General features: G+C 37.7%; 1 protein-coding gene across 16 annotated transcripts in view; it reads left to right on the top strand.

The window, feature by feature from the left end:
* Positions 1 to 24342, top strand: part of LOC131692579 (rab11 family-interacting protein 4B) — a 270722-nt gene that overhangs the window by 179616 nt on the left and 66764 nt on the right. For 3 of the 16 annotated variants that reach the window (XM_058979700.1, XM_058979701.1, XM_058979702.1), the window contains exon 1: positions 2732 to 2947. The exons of 10 other annotated variants lie outside the window; for them this stretch is intronic. The gene's annotated coding sequence lies outside the window, so the exon portion shown is untranslated. Of the gene's footprint in view, positions 1 to 2731; positions 2948 to 3214; positions 3238 to 3265; positions 3425 to 24342 lie in introns of those variants that run through there. 3 more of the 16 variants (XM_058979706.1, XM_058979703.1, XM_058979704.1) reach the window with 3 other exon arrangements.

The following is a 24342-nucleotide window of genomic DNA, read 5'->3' as shown; positions in this document are numbered from 1 at the left end:
ATATATGTATTGAGAGCAAAATTAATTTTTAATATTTAACTGAAAAAGAAATCGTGTTTTTATGCTGTTTTCTCACTGGTCAACGGCTCAAAAATTGCGGCCGTCACCAATTTTTGTGGCCTTTCAATTAATCCTGAAGATTATTTAAGATTTGTTGATTGACCATGTGTATTGTCGAGTGCTTTGATAAGTAAGTTACTTGTACATTGATCTTTTAATAATGAGGCCTTGATAACTTAGTTGTTTGAGTCCGGAGATTCCTACAGCGAACTCGGCGAAAATTTGAGAAAAATATTTTTTGTTGAATACTTGATAATGAGCACAATTATCAAACTTTGTCGTGAATTTCGGTAGGATATATTTTTGCTTGGCAAAAATGTCGAACTTTCGGGAAGCTATAAGAAATTTTAGGTAAAAGAAGCTTGAAGTTGTAAAATATTGCGAAGATTTCAGATACAACATTGTTTTGTTTAGATTATAGAGGTTTCAAGCTTAGGGTCATTCGCCTCTTTTTCGAGTTAGGAAAATCTTTTTAGAAAAATCTCTAAATCTATATGTGGGAGTGGGAATCGATCCCAGCTGAGCTGCGCACAAGGCAATTTTTTTACCAACTACCTATGCTCACACATCTAGATAAAACAATTGAATGTGTATTCTGAATCTCGCCGTACTCACGTTTATGATTTTCAGTGCAATTTTATTTTCAATTAAAACAGGTTGTCTTTTCTGTGTTCCGAAAATATTTAGATGTGCACATAATACAAATAATTGAAACAAGATTCTTAACCCATTCATGCCCATGTTGTTTGTGACCTTTTTAAACAGCTATAACTTTTGATGAAGGCAAGATTTGCTCTGAAAAACAAGTAAGGCTAATAAATGTGACTATTGTCTTTCATTTGAGTATTAACAGTTACAAGAATCAGCTCTAGAACTGAAGCTATTGCAATTAGTATGATTGGATTCCGATGGAGCAGTGCTGCCAGAGACAGTTTACATTGACGATTATATTACTGAAAATTGATATAGTTTATCAATGTAGACTGTATTTGGCTACGTTTTCCACGCAATTGGGCTATTGCAAATATTCTAGGAGATTTGTATTGAGCATTGGAAGGCAAAAATTGAGCAGCTTCTAGCACTGCGAGGGAAGCACCTATCTTGATGAAAAACTGCTTTTCTTATTTATTAACGCCACTGTTTTCAAGGAAAAATAGTTTTGAAAAAGTATATGCACCAGAAAAAAGTTGGGCTTGAAAGGGTTAAATTATAATTTACCACAATTTTCTAAAAGACTGCGAAACTCTATCTCGAAACTTTAAAAAGTATATTGTTATATATATGCCGCCCTACCCATAATTTAAATTAATAGAACGGTCTTCTACAGTGCAGTAAATCGTGAGAACGTAATTCTTTCTTTCATATTGTTTATCGAGAAATAATTTAAGCATATTTCGAAGGGGCAACTTACGAAATACCAACTTTTTAATATAATGTGTGCAGTAAATTTTTTTCAGATTTTTTTTCAATTTCAAATCTTTTCAATCCAGTTTTGTGCGTTTTGAGGAAATGTCGTCTTAACATTTTGTTCCTTTTACTTCAAATCATGGCCGTCTATGTAGTTGAAACAGAATTGATTTTTGTTTGATTCAATCAGTCATATTTGCTAGAGCTGCTAATTAGTGACAGGTTTGTTTGAACTTGAAGAATGAACTAATCTCAAATCATTCCATAGTGCGCTCAAATCTCAGTTGTTTGATGCAGCATTCATTCATATAGCTAAGCTGCTCCATCATTTTACATTCTTTTTCAATTTTATTGACGATATGAATATATTTTCACTAGGGTACTGACTTAGTTTTCGAGCAAAACTACCCTGAAGATACCTCAAGCTTTTTATGTATGCTCAAAAACTGGCCACTATAGAGATAAGTAGATAATGGCTTTGGTTGGAGAATGAAAAAGCATTGACTGGAAAAGAAAACATTCGCTTTTATATGAAAATAAAAACTGAAAGTTGAAAGTGAATGATTGAGGTTTGAATTTGATTCTTGGTTTCGGTAGTTTTAATTAAGTTGGCATTTGAAAATGAAATTTGGCGTCAGCGATATTTGCATCATAAAAAGCTATTTTTTTGAAGATAAAGTACTCATAACTGTTCAACGGTAATAGTTGGAAATGCGGTTGTTTGAAACAGAGTATTCGCTCTAAGATAATCTACAAGCTGTCTGCAGATTACTTCAGTATAAAGTATAAAATGTAAATAAAACCTTTTTTTAAATTACCCTAAGCCTTGTTATAAATTTTATTGTGGGATGAAAGATGAAGCTACATAATATATCGTCATTATGCCAAACCATGTCACAATTACGTTTGTGCATTTGTGTCCACAAGCTGCTGGTAAATGCAAGATCCAGATTAGCCGAATTTCTCCAAATTATTCTTTTTGAACAATCAAAATTACAATAATTAATTTCAATAAGCAGATCTACCGTCATACTCTCCACCAGCAATAAAGCACGTCTCAATTTCTCCAGTAAACCCCCTATTATTTATGAATGAAAGCGACGATGTTAGCTTTCGTATGCTTCCAACACCGTACCGACTGTAACTCGCGAGAACCACATTTAGTAGACGCGAGATAGTCAGTCACTGAGCTACGCACTCTGGTCGGCCGGGAGTGGGAGCACTTTCTGGCTTGAGTCCGTGGTTTGTTCGAAACACAGCACTCAACCAGTAGTATCGTGACTCGCGTATCGTGTGCGCGCGCGTTCGATCGTAGCTTCGCTGTTGCAATCGTTCCACCATCGGTGTTTAGTCTCGCGTTTGATTGCAGAGTATTGTGTTGTTTGTTTGTTTTGTACTATTCCCTGTTCTAGTTGTGCAAGTGTGTGTTAAGAAGTTGTTGCTGCCAAACGGCGAACCTATCGGTTGCTGATTTTACATGGTATTATTTCGGTTTGGCTTGTGGTTTTTCTTTTTGTGTTATTATAATTGCCCGCCGCGCCACTTAGGGTGGAAGCCTGTGATGAAAATTTCTTCAAGGTCCAGTGCAGCACTGTAGTGTAAAATTCAGGGCAATGTGTTACGTTTAGGTGACTTTGCTTGCGCAAGCGAGTCGAAGAAAACGGGAGTGGTTTGCTTAGACGTTTTTCGTTGGTACGGATTACAACTACGAATTACGACAAAGTGATATCTCTTTTGAGACGAGTGCGAAGAGATAGGATAAATATATCGGTGAACCAAAATTTGTTGATAAATAGCGTGATAAGAGTTACTTTTTGCAACGATAGAAGCCGCGGAAGCGGAACGTGTTTACCGTATCCAAAAAATGGAATGGAATTAGCACACGATCAATGAAAATGTGTTCGTGGTGTGAGGAATGAGCAATTCAATCTGATGACCGAAAAATGAGATCCAAAAGGTTAACAGCTGAAACGAATTTGACTAGTGCGCTAAGTGTCCTTGAAAACCGGAAAAGAAGATGTGTCCGTGACCAGTGAGAAACGTGATCCGAGACAACATTCAAGTGGTTGGATGGTCTCACCAAACTAGGGATAGATGCTGTTTGTCTTTAGCTACATGGCGTAGAGTTTTTTATATGAGAATGCGGAGAATGTCAACCGAAAAGGGTTCAACGTCAAGAGGTTTGAACTTGAGTAATGGTCTATGAGCGTGGGAGCATAGTGTTGTTTCTAGCAACGGAAAAATTTTCATTTTCGATTTACATTAGTATGAACATTGATTTTCAGGGGCCTGAAAGTTAATTTATGGAACTCAGCTCGTTTCGAATTAGGGCGTTTCAAGAATAGTTTGTCGCTCGAGAGTATAACCAAAGGTGATGAAATATTATTTAATTCCAATTGAAGTTTGTCCGCAATGGTGGTCAGTCCCCAACATGAGAGCACTCACACCTTTCCGTGAATGATAACGAAAATCAATCGGAACAAGCAGCGGGTGAAAATGGGGCTAATTGCGTTTCCAGAATGAGCCCCGCGTGTTCGCGTGACTAGCTTGTTAGTCTAAAATGTCGTAAGCAGGGTTGTACAAAATCGTCGTGAGAATAGCTGTTCTTTCATATTAACATTTTTATGAGTTTGGTAATCATACTGCTTTAAACTCTATGAAGAAGATTGCTGCTAACAAAATTAATGCTCACAATCTTTTACTAGGCATGTCTTAGATATAGACAGCGCGTAAAGGTGCTTGATCGTTTTGGTTGTCTAGACTGACCACATTTAGACCGTAACGGCCGCTTGAGCAACTTCGCGGTTTGAAGCGACGTGATTGCAGTTAGTTCGTTCGACTGCATAACAGCATATAAAAAAACTTCATTTAAATTGTATTCTACGGTAGTAACGATGAACAGTTGCAATGAAGCGACGATAGTAGTACTTGAACTATTCGGCGGAAATTGTTCTTATCAGTTTGTTTGTACACGTCGCTGTATGTAGTATTGCTTGTTTGTGTATGCACGAACGTATGCTACACGAGTGGCTACACGCGAGCAGCTGATGTGCGTCGCGTCGTTCAATGTTATCACGGTTGCCTTTAGTGAGCATGATCGAAGGCAGGTCGCACCATGAGGTCACATGTCGTTGCATACGTATAAATTGTAGTACCTCTGGTCGAATCGAAAAGGAACTTTAGACCCTTTGAAGAGTACTTCACTTGATTTATACATGATTGTGTTTAACCCTTTCATGCCGCACTTTTCACTAAAACATATAGGATTCCAAAACTATTTTCCTTAAAATCGACGGAATTCAGAAACACGAATAACCTGCTTTGATTAAGATAGGTGTAGTGCTAGAATCTGCTCATTTTTTACTTCCTGATGCTCAATACAACTCTCCTAGAATCATTACGAAGGACCAAATGCACGAAAAAAGTAGTCTAAGGCAGTGTAAATTGACAGGTTTTAGCAATTTTCACCGTTCACTGAAATTGTGCCTTACAGTACTGTTCCAGCAGAATCCACTCAGTCTATGCAATAACTTCAGTTCTACAGATACTAATAATAACTGTTAGTTCTCGAATGAAAGGTAACAGTCCAAGTTATTAGCCTTACGTGTTTTTGCTTAAATCTTAAATAAATTAAGTGTTATTGCTGTTCAAGAACGTTGTTGTTTTTAAATAATATGGGCATGAAGGGGATAATTTCTGTGCTGTGATAATTGGTTATGATTCACTTTGATATATGTGAAAATACGTGTATCTAGGGTGTGTGCATAACGAACGGGTGCCCTACATAAAATTTTATCACGGAAAAAACGCTGTATAAAATTGTCTAGTGGACCGATCCTTTTCAAACTTTCAGACAATGAAATATAACCCATTAGTAAGTTGTTGGCATATTTCATTTAACTTCAATACCAAAACTGAACGCTCGCACCTTGCGCTTAAATCCACTACAGCATCTGGTTGCAGGGACGGAAACCCATTTTTTCTTCATGTCTTCCTGTACAGAAATCCATTTTTCCATCCTTCATGTCTTCCTCAGATTTGACCGCCTTGGAATACTACGCCTGCTGCATAATCGCCCAGTATTTTCGATGGACCTTACTTCCGGTGCGATGGTGCGGTTCATGTCCTTGGGTACGGAAGTGGCCCCGTTGGCTTCATATCACTCTAGGATTACATTTGAATAGCGGCACGAAGCTAAATCCGGGCCTTCCTGTTGCTTCAAAGGAGGAAGCAGACACTTCTGTAGACACTCCTTGTAGTAGATCTCCCTGTTTGCAGTCCTGGTAGTCACGAAGGGCGCACTCCTTTTGTCACATGAGCAGATCGCTTTCCAAATCATTTATTTATTGGCAAACTTTGAAACTGCTTCCTTAATTTTTCAGGAACACCAAACTTGTGTTATGCGGTGAAGAATAGATGCCCCGGAAGCTGCCGGAAGTCCGCCTTGACGTAAGTCTCATCATCCATGATGAGACAATGAGGCTTCGTCGGCATCTGGGTGTATAGTATTCGGACCCTTTTCTTTTCCACCGTATATTGCCGTTCATCACGGTATGGAGCCTTCTGCACTTTGTACGTGTGCAGTCCTCTCGGTTTTTTGAATCTCTGAACGAAAGACTTGGATAGATTCAACTTTTTGGCCACATCCCTGACCGAAGCACTGGGATTTCACTACACGCTTGTTATCCTGATCACTAATAGAAAATTTAATCATAGAACTCACCGTTGACTTCCGATGTCCTGATGAGAGATTTGGCAGATGTTTGCGCAAAATCAATTTGCGATAATGCTTTTCAGTGACGCCATTTTTTTTTTCTAATTTTCGAAAAACTGACAGCGATAAAAAAACAGAGTAAACAATACACTTTAAACTACTTCCACCCAAATTTTCCAAAGAAAATATCCAACGGGTTATTTTCTACAGCGTTTTTTTCCGTGATGCAATTTGATGTGTGATACCCTTTAGTAACTGCCCATTGAAGTTTAAGAGTCCCATATATATTTTTGTTAAAAATGAGTTATCTGTTGGTTTGTTTCACAATGCACAAATAAGACTAGTAAGCTTGTTGGGTGTTTTTACGACTGTCGTTGTTTCAGGGGAGTTTATTCGGCTGTTCAGTCATGTAAATTTTAGCGAACACTTATATTGGTATGGTATGTCCAAACGTTTCGACCGTTGGTTCCGGTCTTCTTCAGTAGAAATTCTCTATAGTGTTCTTGTTATTCGCGATCTATTGTCATTATAACAGTCTTCAAATGATTTGGCGACAAAAATTGGTTGCTCTATTTCATTTGGAAAATGATGAAAAGCTGGTCAGAATAGGTTTTTATGAGCATTTGAAGATAATCATAATAAAATTAATCTCAAAGTAGGATTGAAAAAAAAAATAAATCAACTGATTTATGAATAGAATACCCTTTGATTAATTAATTTTGAGGATTAACCCTAATAAAAGTTATTATGTTAGAGACTTAATGTCTTTAGCAAAGTTATTGAGAATACTATTACAAACAATTTTGTTGAAGACATAAAAGCTCTAATAATGCATAAGGATGCACGTAAAATTTACCATCTATTTTTTACCAAATAGTTTTTTTTAGTTCAGCTGTTAAAAATTTTCGACTTGTAGTAGGCGGGATTCTCGAGATATTTTGTCTTAAATTTGCAAAACAATACTTTTTTTCAAAAAAAATATTTTATTGTATAACTAAAGAAGACACAAAACTTTCTCCAAGACATGACATATGCGCTTTTCAGCTTTCGAACGAAGTATATTAAAGCAAAATAGAATTTTTTATTCTTTAAAAAAAATTCAAGCTTGGACTTGATTATTTTTAGCTAAACCAATTGTTTGTATTTTCTTTAGTTATTGACAGCTAAAACGAAAAACAAATTAGTAAGAAATGGGGTGGTGAATGTTGCGTGGATATAAACTTTAATCAGCAGAAATTGTTCAGCTGCATGTTTAAAATACTAGCTAGAAGACGGATTGTTGTTCGCCTATTAATTCTCCGGTTTTTTTGGTTTACTTACTGAAAATGTGCAGCTCTGATATGACACCTTACCACGCTCAAATTTACACTTGACATTTCCTCAATATTAAAGAATTCCAACCCACTGTAGTGTAAATATGATAAATCTGGCCAGCTTATTACGAGCTCGTTAAAGAAAGGCACTGTTTCATTGCTCCTACAGCATTGAGTTCATCGTCTCGTTTCACATTTGTAACGAAAATTTGGGGTTTTCATACAGAGCCTCAAATGACTCGACAGATCAGATGTTGTTTTACCCAAAACCAACCCGGTTGGAAGCACTTAAATTATTACAAGAATTATTTGTAATAAATCCAAGTACTCTGGTAATGCTCAGTAGGTCGAGATAAAAATTAGATTCCTGCTCCTAGCAACTTTTTAGGTTCCATTTAGGTCCTAGAACAACTGTGTAAATTCTTAGCTCGATCAGTGAAACTATATTTTTGCGCCCACCGTGGGATTTTTAATGTGAAAAAACTTTCACAAAATAATTCCTCCAGGGGTCGCCCATTGTTTCCTAAAAATAAATCGTTATGTGGCTTTTATGGGAAATTTAACAGAGAGCCTCGAAGACCACAAAACGATCTGACGCTTGAGAAAAAAGTTATTAAGTAGAAACCGATTGATGTTCTGACGATTGATAAAATATTCATTTTTTCTAGCACCACTTCTGTTGGTTGTCCAATTAGGTATATGCAGTTTTGTTTTGATCTTCTCTTAATGTGTCTAAATCATTTATCCGTACTGTTTGGCCACTTCACAAGATTTTTAAAGGATAAATTGAAGCTTCTTTCGTACATAAAAAGAGAAAGTTAAAAAATTTGTATATAATTTGACCGCCAGCAGCAGTGATGCTACGAAAAGTGAAATTTTCATCAATCTTCAGGGCATCAATCGGTTTTTGCTTATTAACTTTTTCCACGAGACTGAGATCGTTTTGCAGTCTTCTAGAATTTTTGCTTGATAAATTTCCTATAAAAATCAGACATCTGTATATTTTAAGGAGGTAACGGGCGACTCTTGGAAGAATTATTTTGCAAAAGATGATTTTCCCATGCGAAATCCCAAGTAAACTTTACACCGCGGCCGCGAAAATATAGTTTCACCGATCGAGCTAAAAATTTACAGAGTTCTTCTGGCAGCGAAATGCGACACAAAAAGTTACTCGGAGCAAAATTTTATTTTTTTTTCATGTAAACGTGCCCCACTCTAATGCTCAGTACCCTTGCATACAATGTAAAAACAGTTATAACTTGAAATGTAAGCCACTTTATTGCGGAAAATGCAAGAAAAAATATATTGAGGATTCGGTTCTCACGGTAAAGAGGGACAAGTCTGTCTTTGCCAGGAGGCATGTTGGTGGACTTGAGTGATTTGTAGTAATGCTGCCTAAGCTCGACCCCCACCAACAGCAGATAAAAGTTAAGCCTGGGTATAAAAATTTGAATTTGGGGTAAATAAATGAATCGGTATAGATCCAAAGTGTAAAAAAAGTCGAACAATCATCGGGTCACTGTCAGATAAATGTCAGATCAATGTTGGACCAACGTCGGATGGAAGTTAGGAACATCAGCGCTGTCACCGAGCGAATGAGATCCATTGCAAGTGACGTTCTGATTCGACACAGACTCGATTTGAACGTCGATTGCCTGAATGCTGGCACTTTCCTACTTCAACACCTGGCAGCAGGGCGTTAAACGTCGTACACATGAAATGCTATGCTCTGTGGCCTGTATCAAACAAGCCTCGAGTGTACGTTTTGCGACGTTGGTCAGAAGTGGATAAAAAGCATATCTGCCAAAAAGCAAGGTGTTGTGGCTCGAGAAAATGCAAGAACTTCTTGAAAAAAAAGGTCGATCATCCAATGCAAGAGATTTCTGTTTTATATGCACCACCAAAAACATACTTAAACTCGACCACTTCCGTTTTTTAAGGAATTGACGAATATTTGTTTTTCATGGATTTCTAAAGGTTTTAGTTTTTCATCCACTCGCCAGACCAGAGTTTTTTTTATCTTGTAATGAGAAGCGAATTTAAACTTGCCCGGGAAGCCCAGAATTCATTTATAATATAAGTGTTTCTTTATCAATGAACGTACACCGTTGACGATTAGCCTAAACATGGTTTACCTGTTCACGAGTTTGCCTGTGAAAATCTTATTCCACCAATTCGAGTTTGTCAGAAGCCGCAATTTATAATATGGAACATGTTATTAATTGAAAGGCAAAATGGGAAAGATTTACCTTAGCACACACGAGGCGTTTTTAAACCAATATACAACGCACATGTATGTATATTAGTGTAAGGTTCATTTGAAAACAAATACGCTCTCAACGTTTAATTCTTAAATACTATGGCGTAATCAATGTGTAATGTCCCGAATCAATGATATATTTTTTATAACTACGAATATATTTATATTTCGTAGTTATATAAATATTTAAAAAATATATTGAGTGTCGGTCGGATCTCGTACACGCTACTTTCTATTGCGGCGAGGAATCAATTGAATGCCAAGCTGCTGCATTTTTGTGGCCATAGGAATTGTGTCGTTATTCACGTCAATAACATCATCGTTAAAACTGTCTTGGTGCTCGCGTTTAGGTATTCTCCTTTGCCTCTTACACTAACGGGTCACCAGCGTAATCTCGCCGTCATGTGGCATTAACTTTCTCGTCGATGGTACTGGCAGTTGATTTTGCGGTGATGGATGCTGCTTTGCGACTGTCACAAATTTGGTAACCGTGTGTGGCTCAGGTGTGCTTCGGATTGTTTTGTCGCAGATGTGTGGGCAATCAGTTGTGATCCATTCTCTTCAGTATCTTCTGCGCAAGGTTTTCCTTGTTTATGCCGTCTTGTCACAGTACTTGAACGTAGTAATCTGGCCTTCATCTACCGTGGTTTGTTTAATTTTAGTTCTGTGAGTTTTGAATTGCATATTCAAGTAGGACGGAATTGGAACACAATGTTAGGTCCAAGCAGGTGCTCCGTTACAGTGAAATACAGCTACTTATTGTGATTTATATGCCCCAAACTTTACACATCTTAGATTCATAACCTGGCCTAATTTTAGCGAATTTAACATTGAATTTATTACCAATGCAACCACAAATTTTTCCTACTTTCCAGTCGTCCGCTTATGCAAGCCGTAAATTACCCCTAATTAGCAAAAAACTTGTCAAATAACTGCGGACAGATTCTGTTGATTTGGTTGAAAGGGTAGCTAATGCTCTGAGAAGATCTCTCACCCGCCTTGGAACGGTTAATTTATTGCAATGGAAATTACTACAGCAGAAAACAGCAAACTTTTATGTTCCACGCAGTCCATAGCGGCTTCATAGTTTTGCAGATGGGTTACTATAGCTGGATATGGCTCAGTTGCTGAATACATGTTCCGGATCGGGATCAGATGTAGAAAAAATTCTTTTCTTATGATAAGCCAGACCCTAAAAAAGGCGACGTTCGTATGCCCGAGTCTCTTTATATGGTAATTAGCAGTGGTAATAATGAATAATACAGTGAACTCAACATGCCCCAGGTGCAACATTGTTTTATTTAGAATTTCTTAGCATGGATTTATCTTTAGATGAAATTGACCAAACCGACGAGAAGCGAAGCTGGAAAGGAAAGAAGCAAAAAAAAACATTTCATTTTGGTCTTAGTATGGGAAAACTAGTTTAACACTGCCAGATGGCGCGAGTAGCAAAATCTGACGGTATGATGTGCGTTACCTTTGTGGGTGCTTTTCGTTTGTGCTCCGGTTAAGATTTATAGTAGTTGGTTAAACGACGCGTAAAAATTATGCAATCTTTGCTGGGAGCGTTATTTGCATATAGATGAGCGATCCCAAGCTGTATACACATAGCTCACGTGTACATGATCGACTTGGTTTACACCCAGCATAATCCGCCGATGAAAAGCGTGTATGTATGAGCTTCCCGCGACCTGGTATGCTGCGGCTGTAGGAATGTATACAAGAGATATGCATGTTCGCCTCTAGTTCCGGAAGAATAGTTTTGACTGGAACAATTGATGCAGTGATTATGTAACTGTTATTCTCTTTCTACGTCAGATGATTCGAAGAATGGATGGAAATCATATTGTACTACTTGTGTTTTTCTTTCATCCCGAAAGACGTATACTAATTGTAAGTATATTGGAAATCTGAAGGTCCAAACTAATATTTTTATATGGCCGATGTGTTGAAATTCAATCAAATTTCTATGCCCACACAAAGTTGAATGATCAAATTAATTAGTCAGCGATTCCCTGGATATAATTTAATTATTTGAATTTCTTATTCTTATGTTAATCGCTTTTTGAAACAGTTTTGAAGAATATGAATGAATACAGATACCTGAAAATCATTGTGATCGCACAAGAGCAGTTTCTATTCCTTTAGAGATTCCTCACTTGCAGGAAGTAGTTATGGCTCGAAAATAGCACACCCATAAGCGCTGATGAGAGGCCACGACTTACAGTCACGGTCACCCGAAGCACTGTTCACATCAGTATAGACAAGTCGGAACCCCAACACACTTGTTCGGATTCTTTGTTTTGGCATACATGCACCTCAGACTCATTTTGGACAGCGTACGGCTGCGCGACCAGTAGCAATTTTCGCGCTGTTTTCTTCGTTTAAAATCCCAGCTTGCGAAAAAATAGGCCATGCAACGGAAAGACCGATTACCACCTCGTCGCGTTGGTCGATCGAATGTTTTGTTGTGGTTGCTACGATGGTAGCCTACTGCTCCACTGCACATGAATCGTTTTGTTTTTCCCTTTCGTCCGATTTCCCCAAAACGATTTGTTTCCGAGCGCGAGAAGACCATGTCTCGAGGTCTCGGCAATTTTGGTGAATCTTCACCATGCGGCGATGCTGCGTCGTTTGATTGGTGGACTTTGCTTTGCACATCTCGGGCGTGTGATCGTCGTCGTGATCGTAATCGAATTTTCTTCCTCCCGCTATACTCGATAGACTTTCCGGGGCAATAGCCACCATTTCGCGGTGGCTTCGGGTCGTTTAACCGCGCGTTCGATGGTGGAATCATAGCGGATACAGAGTTTTGCTTCTCTGCACTTGCGAGGCTTGATTAACAGAGTCTATCATGCGCAGCGAGATGATCCATACTGGCACGAACAATACGGTGTACCATCGGAAACCGTGTTCGTCTCCACCCAGTAGCCCCAAGACTGGTGTTGGGAGAGACTTTTCCAGAGCTTCTGCTATTAATGGGGAGCAGAAAACAATATTACCACCAGTCGGCTCGATTGCAATCTAAATTGTAGCGCCATTTTTCTCTTGCCAAGTCGTAAAAATGAAGGGGAAAACGGTACAAGCGGAGGGAAAAGGTGCACTGATTATCCAACACCCAATTAAATTTTCCTTCTTTCATTCGGCTGTGGGATGGTGCATAGTAAAAATTGAGGTCCGAGTGTAGCTTGATAGTCCAGTCGTTTTACGATTCAACTTTCCCAGGAGAGTCGCTAATAGATTCGTTTGAACGTTTATAATAACATTTATTTTAAAAACGGTGGGTGCTGATTGAAGATGGATTGTTTATTGCATGCTCGTATAAAGTTTATAACAGTGAGGTACTGGTTGTATTCTGGAAATAGGTTTTTAGATATTGATTTGTATTCGTCTTGAAAATAGTGACTTCACATTTTATCACTATAATTTTTTTACGCATTAAACGTCTGCCTTCTGCGACTTAAATCATTTTTCCGAATATTTGTGGCAAGGATTTGTATAACGCAAAAACATGGTAATCTCTATATTGTTTCCCAAAATCGCGCATGACTTTTTTACAAAGCAGCATATTATAGCATACCGTTGGAAAATCTATTTTCCTTCTTTCCAGAACAACGACTGAAAAGTGTCAACGTAGCTAATTTTTTTTGTGCCGAAGGGCCCAAAAATCCTGTTTTGCTATAATTCAATATTTTGAAGTTATACAACATTTTCCAAACAATTTTTTTAATTGCATTTGATGCTACAACTTATACTAGGTTTCATGAAAAGTTCCAAATCAATGTAGCACCGTGTAATTTTACGATACACTTTGTTACATTTGGGATTGAGTACCACCAAACAATGGTATGGAAACGTAGAAACATCACTCTGGAACATTCTATTCCCAATAATTCTCAATAATAAAAGAAATCTTGTTACCTTGAGAGTACAGATACCTGATCTTCGCTTAGCATAGAAACGTTCTTTCTATTAAATTGCAAAACAACATTTAAAACTAATACTTATGATTTTTAACATTTCATGAAGCTTTGAAAATTAATTTGCAACATTTTAAATTTTATGAAATCACATATTAGGGTATAACAAACTAAATTAGTTACGGGATTTGCGTTTCGACTTCGTCTCATCACAATCTGACAGTGTGAAGTGACAGGACTGAGCTAGCGCCGGCTTGACGTAAGCTGCAAAAAAAAATGGAGAGTGCTGAGCAAACCCCTAGTCAACCGGAGCTCATTTTAAGCGGATGAGAACTAGTGAAATCGAAACATTTGGTTTGGCTTAGCAAGCCAATAAAAATATCTCCAAAATTACTTTGAAAGCGTTCCTATGAACTCACGGACTTTCTTTTGAACCATAATCTACCACACAATGGTCAACCACAGCGGAAACTTTTCCAACATGGATTCATCGATGCACATATGTCCTGAGCTTATTACCTAATTCTTTTCGATTTAGCAGTAGCACAGGTACTTGGGTGGAATGATATACTTTTTGATGAAACCCACCTTATTGCCTCGGTAGCACTGTAACACCTCCCAGATGTAGTGACTGAGCGTTGGACAAAACCACACTTGGCCTTTATGAACCTTAATGAAAGGCAGTATAAATTGGTTGTACAGCTCTGAATCCATCGTTTTGTTGGCGATGAAAAGCTTGGTTCCGCAACTTCAATTTCCTTGCCAGATCATCAGTATCCGGGTGAATTTGTCGGCGAAAATAAACTTAATTTTGCTGGAGACATCACACCGTGCTGTTGTGAGATAAACCTTTATTGTGGGAATCTGCTTGAAATCCATTTAGCCATAGATTCTATCGGGTATGAGAAGGCAGTATTTGTACTGCATCAAAACCCGATCGAATAACTTCTAGGTGCGTATTCTGGCCATCAAATTCTGCTTCATTGCTCTGTTCTTTTGCTTGGAAGCATAGAAAGAATGGTGACCTGCTCGTCGATGGATTCTCTGGATAGTACTACGGCTCTATATTACCGATGAAAAGTCAACCAGAGGAAATACTTGGAAGGCCAAGTCATTATCGGAACATACTATTAAAGCTACATTTGACGCTATGGAGCGAAAAAATAGATTCCAATTCATTACTGATAACACTGAGCAAGGACGCAGAACCTGAAGAAGAAACATCTTTTTGTTCTGTAATTCGAACCATCTTACTTTTAATTGTTAAAACTTTTTTCAGAGACATTCTAGTACAGCTCTTCCTTCGGCAAGGTTGTTCGCATTTCCTGGGATGCTATTACGAAATAAGTAGAGTACTTTAAAAACAACTTTGGTGTCCAGAATGAAGAAAGAGAAAAAGTAGATTTTCCCATACTAATTGCCATATAAATTTCAAATGCAATGTGGGATACAAAGCCATAACCAATCGATCTCAAATTTTTCATATTTTTTGCGACCCGAAAAGAAACCACAAAACATTATGCTTCAAAAAGGGATATATAGACTTTCCCTACTCCCTACCACTAATCAATGATCCTGTTTCATCGAATTCCAGAAGACGTTAATTCTGGGTATACATTACAAACAAACAAAAGGTCGCCAGCTCTTGTTTAAATACTAGCTTTTAGTAAATATAAATATTTATAATTTCTGAAGCGACAAAAAATTATATTTTCGTTCCGCAGTTATCGATGACCCCTTTTTAAGTTTAACAATATCAATTTTTTCATTAAATGATAAACTTTGTTGTTAAATATTTAAGAAAACAACAGAACTCTTTGTAATCCACTTTGAACTACTTTAGTAGTAAACAGTCACTTATTACTCCTGCATGAAAGATATTATGACATTACGTGTTAGGAACCGTCTCACCTTTCATTGGATTTTGGTTTTGTGTATTTTAAGCACTTTCATGGCGATTAGAGGAGAAGTTTGATAATTAAATTATAGAGTAATGAGAAGTTATAGGAATATGATGTTGAAGAACGAAATAAAGATTGTATTGAATCTCAGCTTTCAGATATTCGGATTTCATAATTTGTTATTTTGTGAATATTGACCAAAACACTATCAAAAACTTCCACACCAAAACTATCTGGGGGAGAGTTACTGAAAAAAGTTGTGACATATTTTACAAAACAAAATTTTACGGTAAAAAACTAAATCACAAAAAGATATTTTTTTCAATGTTTTGTCTATTGTCAATAAAAACCTAAAGAGAAAAAAATCATTTGAAATATAATTGCATAATGGAGAAACACAGTAAAAAAATACCGACGATAGCTTTAAACATGTTGTTAAATTTCATTCAAATCGCCTGTCGAAACTAAATTTTTATTATAAAATGTGGTTTTAAATGTCGTTTCAATTCAAAATCGTTTAACTAAGATCTTCTAAAATGTGATGGATTTTGAGACATTCTAAATCTTGTTTCCAAAAAAACTAATTAATTCGTGGAATTATGCCCTTTCTCCATCATGAACTATTGACAAGCAAACGTTTATCGTTTTTAATGCGAAAAAAAATTTAGTCTGTATTTGAATCATGGAGAAGCTATAAATAAGAAAATTTTCCTAACAACAACTTTAAACATACCCGGGGCTATTTGGACGTACCTAAGAAAATCGTCCTTTTAGGTGGATAGATATGAAATAATTTATCGGTCAAAGGTTCTAATTGTTAGTTTGAAACCTCAGCTACATTTTTGTGCCATAAATGTTCATTTGCACCACTCCATGGCAACGCTAAGCGACGATTTGCAAAACTCTAGGTTTTCCATCCTTTTACAATGTAGGGGTAATTCGGAACTTCCTATAGGGCAATTCAGACCGCCATTTTTTAACAATGGAATTAAGTTAACCTATAAAAAATTATTTGGAGCTCCGTAAGAAGTAAAAAAATGCGTTGCCAAAACTTAATCTGATTAGTTACAGATGTTGATTGGCGCATCATGTAATTTCTTTGCTGTGGTAAGTGTAATTGTGTGTGCAGCCGCAAGCCGCTAAACGATGGTGGATGGAATAGGAGGTCCGAATAGCCTCGTACGCTCATTTCGCCCAAAAGTGGTGAGTGTCTTGAAAATATCTGTGTTTTCTTAAAAACAAAAATCATTCCAAGAAATAGGAGCTTTAAGCTTTCCAAAACACCTACCTGTTATTTTTGCACTTTTCTTTCTTTAAGCAAGGTTTTACCATTTGCACGATTTTTGTTTTGATGATGGCAAAAATGAAACACGTTGTATCTCATTTCTGAAAAAAAAACAATGCATTAGATTCAGCTGTCAAAATTAATGTGTTAGTCTAGCGGTTCCACGTAAATGTACGATAGTTAGATCACTCTTACGATTTCCTGAGCAATTGATGGGGTCCGAATTACCCCTACGGTCTTAATAGCCCCGAGTCACCATTGTTATAATTCATATTATACGCAGTCAACAATACCTTTTGCTTATTGCATACTATTCTAAATACCATTTGAGATCATAATGCTCATAACAGAAAATTTTGAAAATGCAGTAGTTTTCTAGATATTTTTTTTGGATTATTAAAAACAATTATCACGACCTTTTTATAAGTTATTCGCGTTTCTCCATCAAGAATAATAGGTTTTTCAAAAGGCAACGAAAACTTAACTTTCCTTCTGACATCAAGGATATATTGGAAACTATTTGAAGTAATCCCTGGATGTTAAAAGGAAGGTTACAGAAAATCTTTTGCGCATTTGGAAAAACCTATTGTTCTGATGTAGAAACGCGAATAACTCATAAAAAGAGGATAATTTATCGAATTAATTGTTTTTGTTGAAACGAAATTCCAAATATCTCAAAAACTAATACATTTGGAAGATTTCATTTGAATACCTTTTGGTTTGAAATGATAAATTCTACATATCATTTCAAATTTTCATATTTTATAATAAAATTACAGTTTTGTCTGCCAATTTCTATGAAATTTGAAAAGGTTGTTGACGAAAGATAAAAAATTAAAAAATGGGTTCATTTTTTGTTATAAAACAAATATTTAATTTGTTTTTACCAAAAATGATAATTTTTTTCAGTGCATGCTTTTTTTGTATAGCAGGTTTTATTTCCTGTAACTCTTTTTCAGATAGTTTTGCTGTATAAAAAACGGTAATCGAGCATTTTTTGGAAAACATTTTTCATACAAAACACTTTTACAACCTTTTTAAAAAAATAATGCAAAATATTGTTATTGCCAGAGTAAATTATGGAGATTCATAAACCGAACACAACCACAAAGTTTTGACCGAATCGACGATGTTCATATTTCATGGTCAAACCATGAGCCAAGCACCCTGTATATACGTGGAATTGGGGTATCAGCTCACTCACATGGTTTGTAATTTTTGCAAGTATTTTTGTATGTAGTTGAGTTTTGTCTTAGTATTCTTATTTCGATCGTCAATTCCACCACGCTAGAGGGCATAGTAACGGATGTTCAATAAAAATGAGAATTTTTCAGTCATGTAGTTTAAAAACAAAACATTTCAACGAATTCAGTTTTTTTTAAAAAGCATAATGTTTATTCTTCAAAAAAATGTCAATGAATATTGGAGAAGGGGCCCTGGTCAGCCGTACGACGCAACTTAGTCGCGATGCTCTTACAAGAGCGCTGAACGGCACTGATGTCCATCTTCCGGATCCTGGTGGTCAAGTGTTTCGTATCCTTGGCCCGCCAATTATTGTTGTACACTAGGACACTGTTGGAGCCGAAAAAATTCTCAATGAGACGGCACTGTGGCAAGTTGGTCGGGTTCCTTTCTGTCGGCACGTACGGTATCTTTTTTGCTTGTCACTTGAATGCTACTATCATTTTCTGGAATGTGGGTCTTCGAGAGCGGAAAGTAACTTTCGTCGTCCAGCACGAACGACGTCCCACGGTAGTTCTTCGTCATCCACCGGCACTGCGATTTCACGATCACTATCTACTCGTTCGTGTACTTGGGGGGGCTGAGTTTTTCCGACAGATGATGTCCTCCATCTTGAGGATTCGGTGAATCAAGGTATAGGAGCAGTGATATTTTCGGCCGGCGTCACGCAAACTCGTTCCGTCCTTGTTGTCGAACAGCTGTTTCAACCCTTCATTCTTCTTCTTCTTTGTCATTTCTTCGCCCAACGGCCGCTACCGGCCTTCTGCTCCGCGATCAGGTATGTCAGGATCCGGTAAAATGTACTCACGGGCACATTTTCGTCTCGAAGGTGGTCTACCGTAAACTTTTTCCACGATAACCATGCGTTTCGTAAAACCGTTCAACACGCTCGAGTAGTGCTTGCTGTTTCGATGCTATCTTCGATTGAACTGACAGCCTCTGAGCGAAAAGAAATATGCCATCCATTTCTAGGGAGTCCAGAGAGCAATTCTCTTGGAGAGAAAAAATTACGCTCATTACTTTAATTACCGAAATGTATTGAAATCATTTTCATTTTTATTGAACACCCGTTATACAGTAGTTTTGGTCAATTTAAGCGTTCTCGCCATATGCAGAGCTCGAGAAGAAACGATTTTCGTATAAATATTTGAACGTTTTGTCGTTTGAATAATATGGGCCTTGATCACGTAGGGTTTTTGAGCTGTGCAAGATAAATATTCGTATCTCGACATGGTGGCGGAACGTGCGTTACTGGAAGCTTAGCTCGTTTGCACCACAGTGCTGCTTGCATATTCTAGAACTAATAATTTTGGACAATGTTACGAAAAAAATGCACTTCCCAATTCGATGGACCAAACATAAGATGTGAACATTCTTTTTTTCAACTATTGTCTGTTCTGAACATGGAAAGTTCCAGCAAGAACTAAAACTTCGCTATATGTACTGCAGTCGCTCCCATATTTTCTTGATGTACGCTATACGCCAATTAGGTGCATGTATTGAAATAAATTAACTTCAATTAAGAACCCATCCCCACGCAATTGTTCGACAACCGTTGCTGACTCTTTGGAACGCAACTGTCATGAATCGGTATGAGTGTGTGTGTATCACGGACACCCGATTATCTTCAACATTCTGATATGGTGTTGCTTAACACCGTGCTAAATGACGTCAGCTTTTGCTAATAGGTATAGAGATAGTAAAACACTTCTCTCGAGGAATCCAAATGACGATGGGCGAGGTTGCCTGTTTAGATTAATACCAATGGCACGCTCTAGGGGTGGTTCATTATGAGGGGAACGGTCAAGTGGGAATATAAATGAACGTTCTTATGTCATCGGCTGATTTTAATTAGTTTATGTTGGAAATCATTTGATGGTTGAAAAATATGAACGTCTTCTTCGAGTGATCATCCGACTCCGCATATGTAGTTCGATGGTATATGTGGGCGATTGACTTCTATGCGTTGCAGTCTGTAACTAATTTCTCTGGTGCAAAAGTCTGTTCGTGTGGGTCGATTGCGCGAGGTGCAAACTTTATTTATTGTTACTTAACGGGACGAGAAGGCGTCCGTGAATAACGAAGTTGGTACCGATTGTATGAGTGTGGGTTTGCAATTGAGCAATATTTGTTGTGTAATTGGATTCTCTTTTAAACAACTGGTTCCTTAGTTTAACAGAACCAGCAATAGAGCATTTTAAACTTGACCTTCTGTTTATGGAGGTGGATAGTAAGATTTAATGGTTCAAAAAATATATCCCGTTCCGCGAAATAACCTAATAGGTTAGGTAATGGGAATTTACCTCAATCGTTCTATTTTTGATATCGCAAAAAAGTTTCCTTCCCTCAAGTTTTATCAAAATAGTTACTGCTTAGTTAAAAAATGACCAAATAGATTCTTCGGAACTAAGGATTTTCCTACTTTCTCAACCATGATGTTTCAAAAGTCCATTTCATTCTAACAGTATCTTGAAGTCGTTTATGAAACTTGTAAATCCAATCATGAGTTTGCATAAAAACCTCTCAAAAGTTCATCATATAGCTCAGTATATCGGCTCATTAACTCTAACACCAAAACTTGCAGAAAATTACTCCATCCTGAATCACTTTCAGATCAACAGTTGTTTGTTTGTCTGTTCTTTCTCAACAATCTAAGTCATTATTCATCACACAGAAATATGTTCTAAAGTAGATACCAGGCAAACAGTTTCGATTCTGCAAGCCAAAAAGCTCGACCAACCAAAGCTACATCACAGTTACAATAAATGCCTCAGCCTAAAAAACCACTATTCCAATTAATTGCGATTCCATTGCTTCCAGCCATGGTTCATTGGCTATCGTATTGTTGGCAGCTACTACGCGGAATGGGCTTTGGCAGTACAGTGCCTATTAGCTTCTCGAAACAAGAGGCTTAAGAATGTAGGTTTCTAGGCGATGACCGACCAACCGACTAGCCAACCGATCAGCTGCGCTCGAGGAAGCCACCACCGACTGGTGTGATTTCTTACACATATTGCATTAGACGGGTTTGACCTTTGGGAAAACATGTGCTAAACGAACTGGGTCTCGTTGGTCTACTGGCATGTCGATCACACTCGGCATTGTTGTGTTTGGAGTGTTTCCCTGAACATTCTACAATTCCCAGCAGGAGTGCTCAGTCAGCATGGGACGTCAGTCGAACGTGATAAGCGCCAATTACTGAACGGCGATCGATAGGCGATTGTCTTCTTTTGTTCGCTTATGGGTAATCGTTCAGTTGTAGATTAGTTTTTAGAAAATCGATGTAATATTGGACTTTATATGCCGTAGTGATTGATACATATTAATATCTATGTTATTGCATTGTAATTTAATTGATCCCAGTGAAAAAACCTAGTCTAAGACAATCGAATGCTATTCGTGTAACGCAATCAATCCGAATAAATTTGAGCAAGTCTCTGGCGTTCGAAGGTTTATGCGGTCTTCAGAGTATTAGTTGGAAAGATTGTTTGGCAACAACATATACATGGACGGGTCAAAGTTGCTCCCCTCGGAATATCCAATATAAACCTCTGCTAACGGTGTCATCATTGATTTCGAAAAATAATTTTCGAATAACAATTCGTCTGCATTGATATTGTTATAAACTCGAATCTTTCGAACTACTAAAACAATGAATGTATCAAAACAGTCGGACTGAACAGACAATTCATAACCGTTTACCATTAGTTCGGGCACATTTACATATTCCTACCAGTCACCAGCGGTAGGCAGTAGTCAACGAACCATATAAAATTACAAAACTTGGCCGTAGGACAATGCAATGCAACAGGAAGCCATATCGTAATGTCACCCGTGGAGAATGTTTGACGCGTGATAAAGCTCCCTCGCGCTGCCCCAGTCGCGTCGTCATCGTTGTCGTCGTCGTCGTCGTGGCTTAGCAACCCCAGGTACAAAAGTGCAACGAAAATGCATAGCGTAGCCGTAACACATTCAGCAGAAGCACGAATTTCAAAGAAGCATAACTAAAGCAGGCGAAAAGCATGGGGAAGTATTAAATATAAGCTGCGATTCTGTCCTGAGGTGAGACATAATAATAGTACATAGCAGCACGGCACACTTTGGCCAACGATTATGAAATCTTGAGTGCTTGAGATCCTTTCGTTCACCGCGGCTACTTCTGTCGGTGGGTTCGTTTTTCAGCGCACAGTTCAGTCATTTGATACATATAATGTAATGGAATTAGTTATGATCACATTGATTATGCGGCTCAATTTATTTTTTATGGCTATTTGAGACGTTATATTTAGTTTAGGTTCATTGTTTTAAAAGGTTTGCTTATCGTAACCTTGCTTGCGTGTACATTCCCGGGTAGTAAGGCTAGAAGATACTGTATTATACCGCTTCTGGAAAGGCAGCAATCGTTTCCTAAAGTACTATTTTTGATAATTACAAGGTGCTATAGTGATTTTGTACTTTTCAAATGACCTAGTATAGTTTGTAGATCTCATGAAATTGAACTCAAAATAATGTATGAAAAATGTCGTATGCCCTCAAAATCTTGATTTATAGCAAAAACATTTTCTACGCTGTCATTTTTCAGCCAATTTTCAAAATTTTTAGTGTTTTGGAAATGAGATGAAATTACCTTTTTAACGGTATGCTATGTTATGATATGCTATGTTCGTTTGTTAAAAATACTATGAGGTTTTGGGACAATAAAATGAAAACATAAAATCATGAAAATTACTCAATGTTCTTTTTAGGAAGTGTATCTGGCTCAATAAAAATTTAGAGAGAACATTGAATTCCTCATCTAACAATCTATTTATCCTAAAAACATGCTCGTATTAACCCATAACCCTTTGCGACGCAGTGGGACGTATACGTCCCACCTACTTCTCCAAAGTTTTTATAGGAGTTCTAGCTAGCTTTGACATAAAAATCCGAATTCTTTCTTTTAATGAACTCTTAAGGATGTAAGGAGAACAACTAGCACAACAATCAAAACTCGAAAATATCATTTTTGCCTTTCTCATACAAAGAAAGGCTATGCAATCACTGTAAAAATCGACTTTTTAACCGAGACCCGGAGGGCCGAGTGTCATACACCATTCGATTCAGTTCGTCGAGATCGGCAAATGTCTGTGTGTGTATGTATGTGTGTGTGTATGTGTGTGTGTATGTGTGTGTGTATGTGTGTGTGTCATTTAAACTCACACAATTTTCTCAGAGATGGCTGAACCGATTTTCGCAAACTTAGTTTCATCTGAAAGGTATAACGCTCCCATAAGCTGCTATTGAATTTTTAGTTGATCCGACTTCCGGTTCCGGAGTTACGGGTTGAAGAGTGCGGTCACACAGCAAATTCCCATATAAACTGGTACCACCATGATGTTAAAATGATGTAAAACATATTAAAATTGATGTAACATTACTCTAGTTTGCGGGTCTGGATCACTAATGATCAATTAAAGCAGCTTTGACCACATTGGCCACCTATGACGGTTCATGACGCCCCCGGGGAACTCGCCAAGTTCCTAAGCTAATATCCCACCAATTCCCCAACGAATTCTCTACCGATTTTTACAAACTTGATTTCAAATGAAAGATGCAGTAATACCATTGACTGCTGCTGAATTTTATTCGGTTCTGACTCTTGCTTCCAGAGTTACAGGGGTGTTAGTAAGGATACACTGGAATTTCCCATATAAATCGGTACAATCGTAATACCTCAGAGGCTAAAAACTATTGAAATGGTCACCAAATTACTTCTAATCGCAGATATAGATCACTGATTGCCAATCAAACATTCTTTGAATATATTGTCCACTATCGACGATTCCGGAAATCCGGAATTCCGGGCATATTCCACAATTAAAGTCACATCGGTTCTTCGGTGATGACTGAACCGATTTTCTCAAACCAAGTCTCAAATGGAAGGAAAAATATTCAGTTGAGTATTGCATCGTCGCCCCTCCCCCCCGCCTTGCCCTTACACCACCCTCCTTCATCACTCCCCTCCCCGTGGACCACCCTCACGCCCGCATTTCCTTCATCCACCCCGTATACCGAAATAAGATGAAGGATTTCTGACGCATCCTCCACTCCACCAACATTTCAAAATATAATCAAATGAAGATAACATTGAACTTATGCTGATTAAGCCATTTAAATATTACTCTTTTGCCTTTCTCATATAGAAAGGTTATGCAATTGCTCCAAAAACCGACGTTCTAACCGAGGCCCGGAGGGCCGAGT

The sequence above is a fragment of the Topomyia yanbarensis genome, chromosome 3 (genome assembly GCF_030247195.1).
Source record: "Topomyia yanbarensis strain Yona2022 chromosome 3, ASM3024719v1, whole genome shotgun sequence".
Classification (NCBI taxonomy): domain Eukaryota; kingdom Metazoa; phylum Arthropoda; class Insecta; order Diptera; family Culicidae; genus Topomyia; species Topomyia yanbarensis.
Note: the sequence above shows the minus strand (reverse complement) of the source record. Positions and strands in the feature narration are given on the sequence as shown.